This window comes from Camellia sinensis, unplaced genomic scaffold (assembly GCF_055761805.1).
Source record: "Camellia sinensis isolate YWXY unplaced genomic scaffold, ASM5576180v1 Unanchor11, whole genome shotgun sequence".
Taxonomy (NCBI): Eukaryota; Viridiplantae; Streptophyta; class Magnoliopsida; order Ericales; family Theaceae; genus Camellia; species Camellia sinensis.
Window position 1 is genome coordinate 1,039,884 of NW_028128989.1, and position 11,043 is coordinate 1,050,926.

The following is an 11,043-nucleotide window of genomic DNA, read 5'->3' on the forward strand; positions in this document are numbered from 1 at the left end:
ATGAGCATGCCAAATGCAATATGACTCAAGCATGCACACAAGGCTAAGGTACCAAGCATGCCAAATGCAATGCAAGCTAAACATGTGAACATACAATGTGCCAAGCGTGCAACAAAATTCAAGAATCAAACATGGAACAACATGTAATGGAACTAGTATGCGGCAACATGCAATGTAACAAGTACGCAACAAACATGTAACAACATGCAAGACAAACATGCAACAATATGTAGAGATGGACTTAAACTAAAATGGGGCAGACCTCAACCGTGCCCAAAATAGTGGCCAAAATGATGAATTAATGGCATAAAAAAAAAGCATATACAAGCATGCAAGCCAATGACCCAAGAATTAAGGCATAAGGACACAACTCTCAAACATGAGCAAGGAGTGATAATCATGATAATGTGGCAATGAGGTAAGCTCTGAAATCTTATGTAAATTGACGCCAAATCAACTAAACAATGCAAGCATAGCATGCTAGGATGTTCAAAGCTTAAGAATAACCAAGGAACTTGTACCAAGGCCACATGAATCGAACCCCAAAGGGCCAAGGACAACCAAAATAGTCCTAGATCATGCCAAAATGAATCTAAAACATGCATGGACCAAGGCCAAAAACAAGTCAACATGAAAGGCATAAAGCATGGTGCAAGTAAGGCCAACAAGGGGGATTGCACTACACCTATTACAACCAAACATGGCATGACTTAACCAATGAAAATCAGAGCTATGGTATGTCAAAATAAGCCCCAAAACCCACTGAAATGAAATCCCAAAGACCTAAGCATAGAGGCATGCACAATGATCCATTCATGAGGCATAAAACACAAACTCTCTAAGACATTGAAAGCATGTCAAATGTAGGTGTATGAGCACATTTCATGGGCTGAAATAACATTCGAAATGATGGCAAAGCATGGAAACATCACATGCATGGCATGGTAGGGCCCTCAAAACCCAAGGCTAGCCAAAGCATTTACACTATAGCTATACAAAACATGAGTGATATGACCATGGCAGCCCAAAACAGTCCTAGAGCAGCCCAAGATAAGAATAAAATCATGTTGGAGCAAAGCCAAAACATGCTGGAATGATGAGTCAAAACATCATGCACATAAAGCTAGTAAGCAAGATTTGTTCTACAAGTATATGGAGCATGCAAAAGATGACCAAACCGACTTTAGATAGGGTTATGTCATGGCAAAACATCAACAAAAGCATACTAAAATGGACTCAACATGAGCTAGGCAAACATGCTACTTTGATGAGCCACAAATGGGATTACACTACACATACAAAAAGCATGCAAAGAGTGACCAAACCAGCCATGGAAAGAGTCAAGGTAGCTCCTAAAAGTCACAAAAAAGGGCCTGAACCAAGCCTCAAAAGTAAAGGGATACATGTTCCTCTGATAGGCCAAAAACTCAAGCAAACAAAACAAAAAGGGAGGGGGTCATCCCCCTCTGGTTTTAGCCCTCAAAAGTACATACCTACCAATAAAAATACACTGGATTTCAGTGGCTAAAAGGCCAAACCAAGACTACCTCGAAGGCCTTAAGGCGTGGCCCAAAACAAGGCCTAACAAGGCATACAAGAAGGTTGCACACCCCTAGCACCAAAAAGACCTTAAACAATCTTCAAAAACACTTTAAAAAAAAAATTTCAGTTGAAAGCAAGGCCTAAAACAATATGCAAGGATGGCCAAAATGAGGTACAAATAAATGCTAAAATGGGGAATATACTCACCCTTGAAGAGCAAGTTCGAAACCAGCAACCTCAGAGGCTAGAAACCAAGTTTCAGAGCTCAAGTAACACCCCCAAGAACCTCAGCTCAGAGATGGTGGTGTATCTCTCTGTGTGGTAGTGCAAAAGTGCAAGAAAAATGGACTTTAGAGCACTATTCAAAGCAATATAGAGAGAGAGAGAGTGAGAAATAGAGAGAGAGAGAGATACAACTCCTCCAAAAATGTTGAACCTCTGATAGAGAGGAAAGGCCTCTCCTTATATAGAAGAATGCAATGTAAAGCTTGTTCAACAAGCTTGGAAAGGGCTTCATCACTCCATACACATCTATGGAGGAGGGATGAGTGGAAACCAGCTGCCTCAAAAGATCTGGCGTGAAATCTGCTGAGACAAAGTGTTCTGCCAGCAATTAGTTGTGGCCAGCAGTGGCTCATTTATGGCCGGCAGGGGTCACTTTTGGATGGCATAGGGCCGGCATTGGCCATTCATGGCCGGCATACTGCCATAGAATCCGGTAGCAAAAATCAGCCCTAGTCCTCGACTTGAAGAAAGCCTAACTCCTTCATCGGTATGCCTTTTTAGGTCATTCTTCTGCGCAAATTGAAGCCCCGGAAGTAAGCTTTCCAATGGCGGAAGCCTTGCATCAAAATTCTAAGTGTGCTAAGAGATATCCCTCTTTTAGTGAAGACTGCTTAGTTTCGGTCCAACCGGATTGATACCCAACTTCCAACAAGCATTTCTCCCCCATCCGGACTCGGCTTGAGGAGATTCTTGAGTGCAAAATGAAGCCCCAGAAATCCTATTTTCAACGGTGGCTGCCTCACAGCTGAACTCCAAGTGTACAAATGGATAGGCCCGATTCGGCAAGGGTCACTCGACTCTCTCTTAACAGTTCATGCCCAACTCCTTCCCTAACTGGGTTTCTTCCCTATCCTCTCCCTTTCTTCAACTCCAAACCCCTAAACAAGATGTTTTGAAAGATTTTTCAAAATAACTCATCTCTCCTTCATTCATTTCCACGTTGTCCTTGCTCGGCTTACCGAAAAGCGCGACATTTAACAAAATGCGAGCGTCGGAACATCGTAGGAACCTATTTTCAAAAATGTTTTGAAAGAGAGGGTTTTAAGGTCTAAAAACCGTTCAAAATAGTTTTGGTCCAAAAAGGGGTGTGAAGTTGCGATTTGACTCTCTCCTTGCCGAAGAAATTGAACATTTGCCCTGCACATCTTTCATCACCAAGTAAACCATCAGTAACGCCCATGTCTTAAGGGCGGTCAAAAATGGGGTGTCTACCGTTGCCCCTCTTTGATAGAGCTCAGAGTCATGAAATGACATGAGTGAATGTCAAAGCCCAGAGACGACCCATTTTTGACAAGGTTGAAAACTTGGACAAACAAACAAAATACAGATAAATAAATGGTTGCGCCCACAGGCTGCCTACGTATCCCTTTGCAAGGAGTCAAACCAGCGTAGTTCAGGGGTAGGATGCAAATGACATGTAGGAAGATTTTGATAATTGGACTTATACGCTACGCGAAGCCGGTTTGATAATTGGTCTTATACGCTAAGCGAATCCAGGTTGAAAATTGGACTTATACGCTAAGCAAAGCCGGTTTGATAATTGGACTTATACGCTAATCGAAGCCGGGTTGAAAATTCAGGATTTATGCAATGTAATAACTAAAATGCAATGTAATAGCTAGGAAGTGAAGGTACCTTACAGGGGCGATTAGTGATGACTCACCTCATGCTACTGGGAAATCTCCCGTTTCTGCATCTTGCATTTCCGAACCGCAGGTACTACTTTTCTCCCTGGCCATGGTCGCAGCTTTCCCTATTCTCCAACAGGGTGACAGACTAGGTTCGTCCAGTATCCAGAATTGAGGTGCATACACATGCTATCTCAATCTATGGGGCTGCCATGCAGATTTCAAGCCGAGGATATACCCCTGGGTATTTAAACCAGAATTTAGTCTCGAAAATCCCAAACCTTTGCATTCTAGGCATGAGCCATTCGAACTCTAGTTTCCACAGTCTCAGTTGATCTCCTAGGAACTCACCGCAAACACAGGCAGGTGGCTATACCAGACCACTGGAAGTCATTCGGGCATGACAAACACTAAAGGAATTGCACCTTTAGAGGATTTGAGGTCTCCTAGACCGGAGAGTGCACAAGACAGTGCGAAGTAGAGATGCAAGATTTAAGGTCTCCTAGGCCAGAGGATTTAAGGTCTCCCAGGCCAGAGGAGTGCACAAGACAGTGTGAGTGGAGAGTGAATGCACAAAACAGTGCTAAGAAGATGCACAAAACAATATGATGCAGGTTAAAATGCACAAGACAATGCTAACAAGATGCACAAAACAGTGCGAAGCAAGAGTGAAGGCACAAAACAGTGCTATACTGGTGCACAAGACAGTGCGATGTGGATTAAATGCACAAAACAGTGCGATGCAATGCACTAACAAGTACAGGTAAAGTGCGCAAGATAGCGCGATGCAATGCATAAACAAGTGCAGGTAAGGTACGCAAGAAAGCGCAAGCAATGCACTAATGAGTGCAGGTAAAGTGCGCAAGAAAGCGCGAGTAATGCACTAACAAGTGCTATAAGCATTTTCTATGCAAGATGAGAGCATGTAATGAAATGCACAAGATAGTGCGATGCGCAAGAAAGCGCAAGTGTAAACTGCACAAAACAGTGTGATGCGTAAGAAAGCGCGAGTGTAAACTACACAACATAGTGCGGTGCGCAAGAAAGCACGAGTGTAAACTGCACAAAACAGTGTGATGAGGGTGCACAAAAGAAGTGCGATAAAATGCATTTTCTATGCAAATGAGGAAGAATGCATTTTCTATGCAAGAGATACGAGCATTTTCTATACAAGCATGGGAGGCATTTTCTATGCAAAAGACAGGCATGTTCTATGCAAACTTGAAAGCAAGCACATTCTATGCAACATTCAAAGCATATTCTATGCATGAATCATAACGATGCACGTCATGCATGCAACAGAAGTGTTTGAAAATGCACATTCTATTCAAGCGAGGGGCATCAAATATGTGCTTTGGTGCCACCGATTTACCTCTCAGAGGACTTTGCAACACACTCAGCTCAAAAAGGGCACACCCTGTTCATATTGGCGAGAGATAATATCTGATGTTGCTTTAATTGCCATTATGACTTGAAGCAGGCTTAAGCTTAGGGTCGAGATACACTCATACTCTAGAGAAAGGCAAGGCTTGACAAGATGCACCGAAAATGCAGTCTCGAAATTTGCTGGAGTTGAAACACAGTAAGATGCTCCAAATTTTCCCTCTTTCCTTTTGCTTTGCAGTCCAGAACCTATATAGCTTCAGATAGGTCCTTGTTCTACTATTCTCACATGACCTGGGTTGAACCCTACGGTTCATGAAAGAACAAATCCTGTTTTGCACAAATATGGAGAATGGCACAGCACTCTGAGCACAAAACGATTTATTTTTTGAAATCGAGAGATGAGTTTTTTGACCGGGTATTGAGCCTACGACTGAACACAACATACCACGACTCAACAAAGGGAAAGACAAAGGTAAAACAACCTGAACAACATCTGTTGACAATCAAAATGACTCAAGACAAGAACCGAAACAAACCAAAAAACACACGCGCAACACTCATATGTGTTCCAACGGCGAGAGACCTCTCAGTTCACGAGGAGCCAGTTTCTCTGAGTATTGTTTCCCACCCTTTCTCATTTGTGATTCTTACATCACTTGGCCCTTAATCTCTGTTTTTCTAAAAAAGCCTTTTTCCTCACTTTTTCTTTCAGCGCACATCTCTCTATTCTTCAATCTCTCATTTTTTATCCCTCCCCTAGGTGGTTGATGAATAAGCACGAAGTTGTGGGCTCTCGTCTCCTAGCATTCTGCTAGATTCTCATTCTTCTGCGCACAGCCAGTGAATTTTCCCACAGAGGAGTTGTGCTGCAACTAGGTGTGTAGCCAATCTGCAGTTGACATCGGTTGACGATGCTCTGTTGGAGAGTTTAGACATGGTCAGATGTGTCCAGATGGGGGAGTGGAATATCCTGATCCATTCCAATTCGTAATTTGCACTTGGCTTGATACCTCGCTGCTTGGAGGGTGAGATAGCTTTCGGCCCTTTTGTTGTTAGCTTCAGTTGTGCCCTTCCTGGCAAATAGAATGCCCTTTCTGGCAAGTAAAGTGCCCTTTCTGCCAAGTATGTCGACAATGGGGAAAAGACAGAACTCCTGACTTAACTGTGCCCTTAGATCATCATTTTGAACATTTTTTTGTTTTTTCTTTCTGTTAAAACAATTTTGACCAAAAAAAAGAGAGTTAGATTAGCACACTTGTTCAATTTTCTGATTTAAAATCATGCAAGTCAGGCTACGAGTATTGAAAATTTTCCTTTTTTGCGTCCAAGATATGGTCTAGTTTTTTGAAAACAAATGAAGCAAATTTTTGAGAAAATTAGTCAACTTCAATAAAAATTCTCAAAAACTGTTTTTGCAAATGGCCACTGCTCGACCAACACAGAATTTACTCTTTGAGATGCACAACCTCAGATCAAAAACAATGAAAAATTGCCCCTTGTTTGAACGGCACTGCACGGAAACGGAAAGTTGCCCCCTTGTCAGAATAGCACCGTAGCGCACTGAACGGCAACGGAAGGTTGCCCTTTGTTTGAATAGCACCATAGCACACAGTAACCAGTTCGCATAGTTACAACCACAACTGAACTCTCGGATACAGCGAAGACAAAGATGATCAGAACCATTACATGGACATAGTCGATTTTGGAACTGTTTATGGCTGGACTTCAGAATGAAGTTGCCTACGTATCCCAAACATGGGAATCAAGCCGTACATAGTTCCGGGTTAAGGTACACTCGGGTATTAACCTCTCCTTTTACGCTCTAACTTTTGCCAAGGCTGCCCTTCTGGGTTTTCAATCTCGCAAGCTCTGTTTCTCTTTTCTTTTCAATTCTTTTCATTTTTTCATTTCTTTTTTATCTTTCATTTTCTTTTCATTTCTTTTTATCTTTATTTTTCTTTTCATTTCTTTTTCTCTTTTTTTTTCTTATTTCTTTTCATCTTTTTCTTTTCTTTTCTTTGCTCTAACTTTTGCCTGGGTCGCCCTTTCGGGTTTTCGGCCTAGCGAGCCTCTCAAGGGTAAAAGTGTAGCTTTGTTTATGTCAAATGGTTTGAGATCTCGAAGCCATCTGAATCCAGGAGAGTGGCTGTTGTTTGTTGATAATGTAGAGGTCCATCCAATAGGGGCTGAACTGCCCCCATTGTTGTGGATAGGAACCTAAATGTCCTCCAGCAATACTTTCTTCTTTCCTTCTCGCTAGCCTTCATTGGTTTGCAGAATGACCCCAATTTTTGACTCTTCGAGCACATCTGACATTTTTTTGCCCCTAGTTCAAGGCTACTTCTGTTCGAGCTTTGCAAGCTTCTTTGGATGACGTCTGACATTCTAGATCTGACTTTCTTGTCCCTAGTTTGAGGGCTGCTTCTGATCTGGCCATGCAAGCCTCACATTGTGGTTGACCATTGAACATTCTGAATCCGAGTTCAAGGTTTGAAAGCAAGGGGTCGAGTCTCGAGGCTGAGAGCGATCCTAGGTTGCACAATCTCAAGAGCGATTCTACACAGGTCTTCGCAGAACCACGCAAAACATTTTTGAAATCTTTTAAGAAAGCGACTAATCGCTCGCGCTGAAGACAATGTAGAACCAATCTGGATCAAGCTAGGATCCTTCTCAGTACTCACATTAATAAACATGATCTCATTCATTAAGGGCTAAGCATGCCTCTCTTTCTCTTAGTTGATCAAATTTTGCAAATCCTGAGGAATTCCTTCCTCTTTGTTTTTAACACATTGTTTAAAAAGTTTTGAAAAACTTAGGTCAACGCAATGATTTCAAGGCACAAAAAAAACAGGTGAAAAGCACTGTCGTTTCATACAAATTTCTGGCACAACTAGCGCAATGGCAGAAGCAACCACACAAGCGTGAAAATCAGTGTTGTTTCACTCAGATCTTTTGGCGTAACTAGCTCCAAGTCAGAAATAGACTCAAAAGAAAGGGTGTAAAAGACAAACACCAAAACAAGATAGTAATGTCCGAGGTAACATCCCCGAAATCACCCGACTCCAACACAACAAGACTGACTCGATACAACAAGACAGACTCGATTAACTCAGTACAAAAGGACTGACTCAAAACAATACAACAGAACTGACTCAATACCTAAGTTAGAAAGCACGATAAAAAGCATTTGCACATTGCTCAAAACTGTGCGTGCCATCCTCCATATCTGGAGTAAACTGAGTGCCATCCGCAAGTGGTTCATCCCCCGATCACATAGTCACATTATCTCCCAAGCTCACTGATCCAGTGCCGATAGACTTTGCTGGACCTGGTGCGACAATGACCCCGTTGTCAATCAAATCTTGTATTTCATGGCGAAGACAAAAACACATGTCAGTGTCGTGGCCAGCTTGTTGATGAAAGGCACAGTACTTGGCAGCATCATGACTGGCTGGAAGACGACCAAGGAGAGGCTGAGGCTTAAGGGGTTTGAGATGGCCTTGTCCAATGAGGATTTGGAAAGCTTTGGACAAAGTCATGTAGAGGGGATTGAAGGCCCTCTGGCCTCGGGGTGGGCACTTCGAAGCTTGCGATTTTTTACTGGATGCACTAGCAAAGAGATTGATGGGTGCTGACTGGGTTTGCTGATCTCTTCTGAGTGCGGGATTAGAGCTGAAGGAAACATTTTTGGTACGACATCCCTTGTCTCGGTTTGCCCCTTGATCCAGACTGCCCCCAACTTGAGTGGCAAAAGTATCATCCACAGTTTTTGCAACCACTACAAGCACTTGTTGTTTGTTCAGTCCTTCGGCTTTCAAAGCCTCAACGGCCCATAGAAGGTGTTCATAGGGATCAATGCCTACCCTTACTGTGTTCTTTCCACTCGCCTCCACTTTGCCAAAGGATTAGGTTGCTATATCAGAGTGGGGCCCGGTTGTTGTCGACACGCCACCACCCAGATCTGAGATGGCTTGAAGTTGAACATTTTCAATTGCAGCTTGCCCCAAGATTAGAGAGCCTCTTGGCATGAAATTTCTGGCATGTGATGTGGTCGATGACGGAGCCAATATCCCAAAGGCCAGATCTGTCCTAGTTCTCTAAAGATCTTCAATCATTCTTATCAGCTCAGAAGTAGTGGGCTCACGGGTTTGAGATGATTGGGGTTCAGATGTACCCATCATGCATAAGTCCATGCTTTTCGGGATAAATGCCTCAGGCTTGGGTCAATGGGCCGGGGTAATGTATATGCTCGGGTTATAGGCAGATGGGAACATATGGATGAGGTTGAGGTAGGCAGGAGATGTTTGGTCATTGGGATCTGGAGGTGGAGCTATCGTCCGATTGTCGATGAGATTCTGGACCTCATGACGAAGGCGGTAGCAACGATCAGTGCCATGACCGCGCTGCTGATGGTACACACAGTACTTGGAGAAATTATGTCTGGCTGGGAGTGGGTCAAGCAGAGGTTGAGGATCGAGGGGTTTGAGATACCCTCTTTCCATCAAGACTTTTAGTGCTCTAGTCAAGCTCATATAAAGGGGGGTGAAGGTTCTACCCTGAGCTCGGGTTGGGTCGGCCGTTTGTAGGCTTGGATTGGCAAAAGGGTCGGCTGTGACGACTGTATTAATCTCAATCGGTTTGGGAATAGTGCTACTACCAGCATTGGTACTCCCTGCAAAAACCCTCCTTATCGGTTCACTTGTTTTGGGAATAATCCTTGTGTTGAACGCATTCTTGATCTAAGCCCCCAATTCATGCAAACTTTTGAAAGTGAATAGCAGAGCGACTATCAACTTTTGCAACATATCATGCTCGAGGTTTCGCACCACTATCCGCACTTGATCCCTCTCAGAAGGGCGATCTATCATTTGTGCTGCCTTTGTTCTCCACCTTGCAACAAATTTCACAAAAGGCTCTGTCAGGTTCTGGCGGGTTGCTTCAAGCTCTTGGATGGTCATTTCAACTTGGGTATTGTAAGAATACTGATCAACGAAGGCCTCAGCCAATTCTTCCCAGTTTTGCTTCACTGTATTCTCCAACTTGGCATACCAAGCGGCTGCTACACCCGATAGAGTTCTTTCATACAGAGAGAGTTTCTGTGGCTTAGTCAGACCCATCGACTTCAGGACATCTAAGAAAAGCCGGATAAGTACCATAGGATCTCCAGACCCGTCGAAACGGTCAATATGTGGCATTTTGAATCTGTCTGGGAGCTATACGGCAGCCTCGGTGTACCCATCCTCAATGTCGGGAATGAAGTTAAGGCCCAGTGCCTTTTTGAATTGCTTCTCAAGGTTCGCAATTTTCACCGCAGTCGGATCGAGGTCATTAGCATCAAAGGGATAAAGCCTCTCATTAGGCTGTACCAGGGGTCTGAAAACTCGAGCTTGAACCAATCCTTCTCGAGGATCTGGACACTGCAAATCTTTAGCTGACGGAAGTGGGTCAAAGTTTGGTTGGGGTCCCGAAGCTGGATGTAAGGCAGATGCCCCAGATAGGCGTTACGTTTTAGCACTGGTCTAATCCTGCATGGTAGTTCCCTGATTTAACGCTGCTTATATGGCCACAAATTCTTCCGAACCCTGTGCCATCACGGGTCTGCTGATGTCGTGATTGGTGACTAACGGACCGGACGAACCGCTGAACTTTGACTGGCCTTTCTCTACCTTGCCTCAACGAAGGAAAATACTGGTTGCTCTGAACTGAATCTCTGACCTGACAAAGTCTATCGGCACAAGTCCAATGAATCCTCGGGGATATCGAAGCCTTCTGAAGCTACGGTTCCACGACTACCTTGCAAAAGAAAAAATAGACAGCATCTCAGCCCAATTCACTGGAACAGATACGAGCATAGCTGAATAACTGCACTTTCTACAGAATTCTGCCCAAAATTCCGCATGTAAACTGATACCCTCAGGTAAAACTGATTTCCCTCAAAATACTAACGCCCTCAGTCCTGATACCCAGACTTGCAACTGATACATGCAACCTGTAGAGACACACTCCTGGCAGCACATAGCAAGTAAGTACGAACCAAAACACTCATATGTTGGGGTAGGGTTTCCCTGTCCTAGTTTCGTCAAGAACTAGGGTTTCACTACGCACACAGCGGTTTCAATCAACCTATAACCGGGTAAGCAACCTGTCCTAGTTTGGAATAGTCACTATGGATTCCGATATGCACTAGGTCGAATGGTCAAAA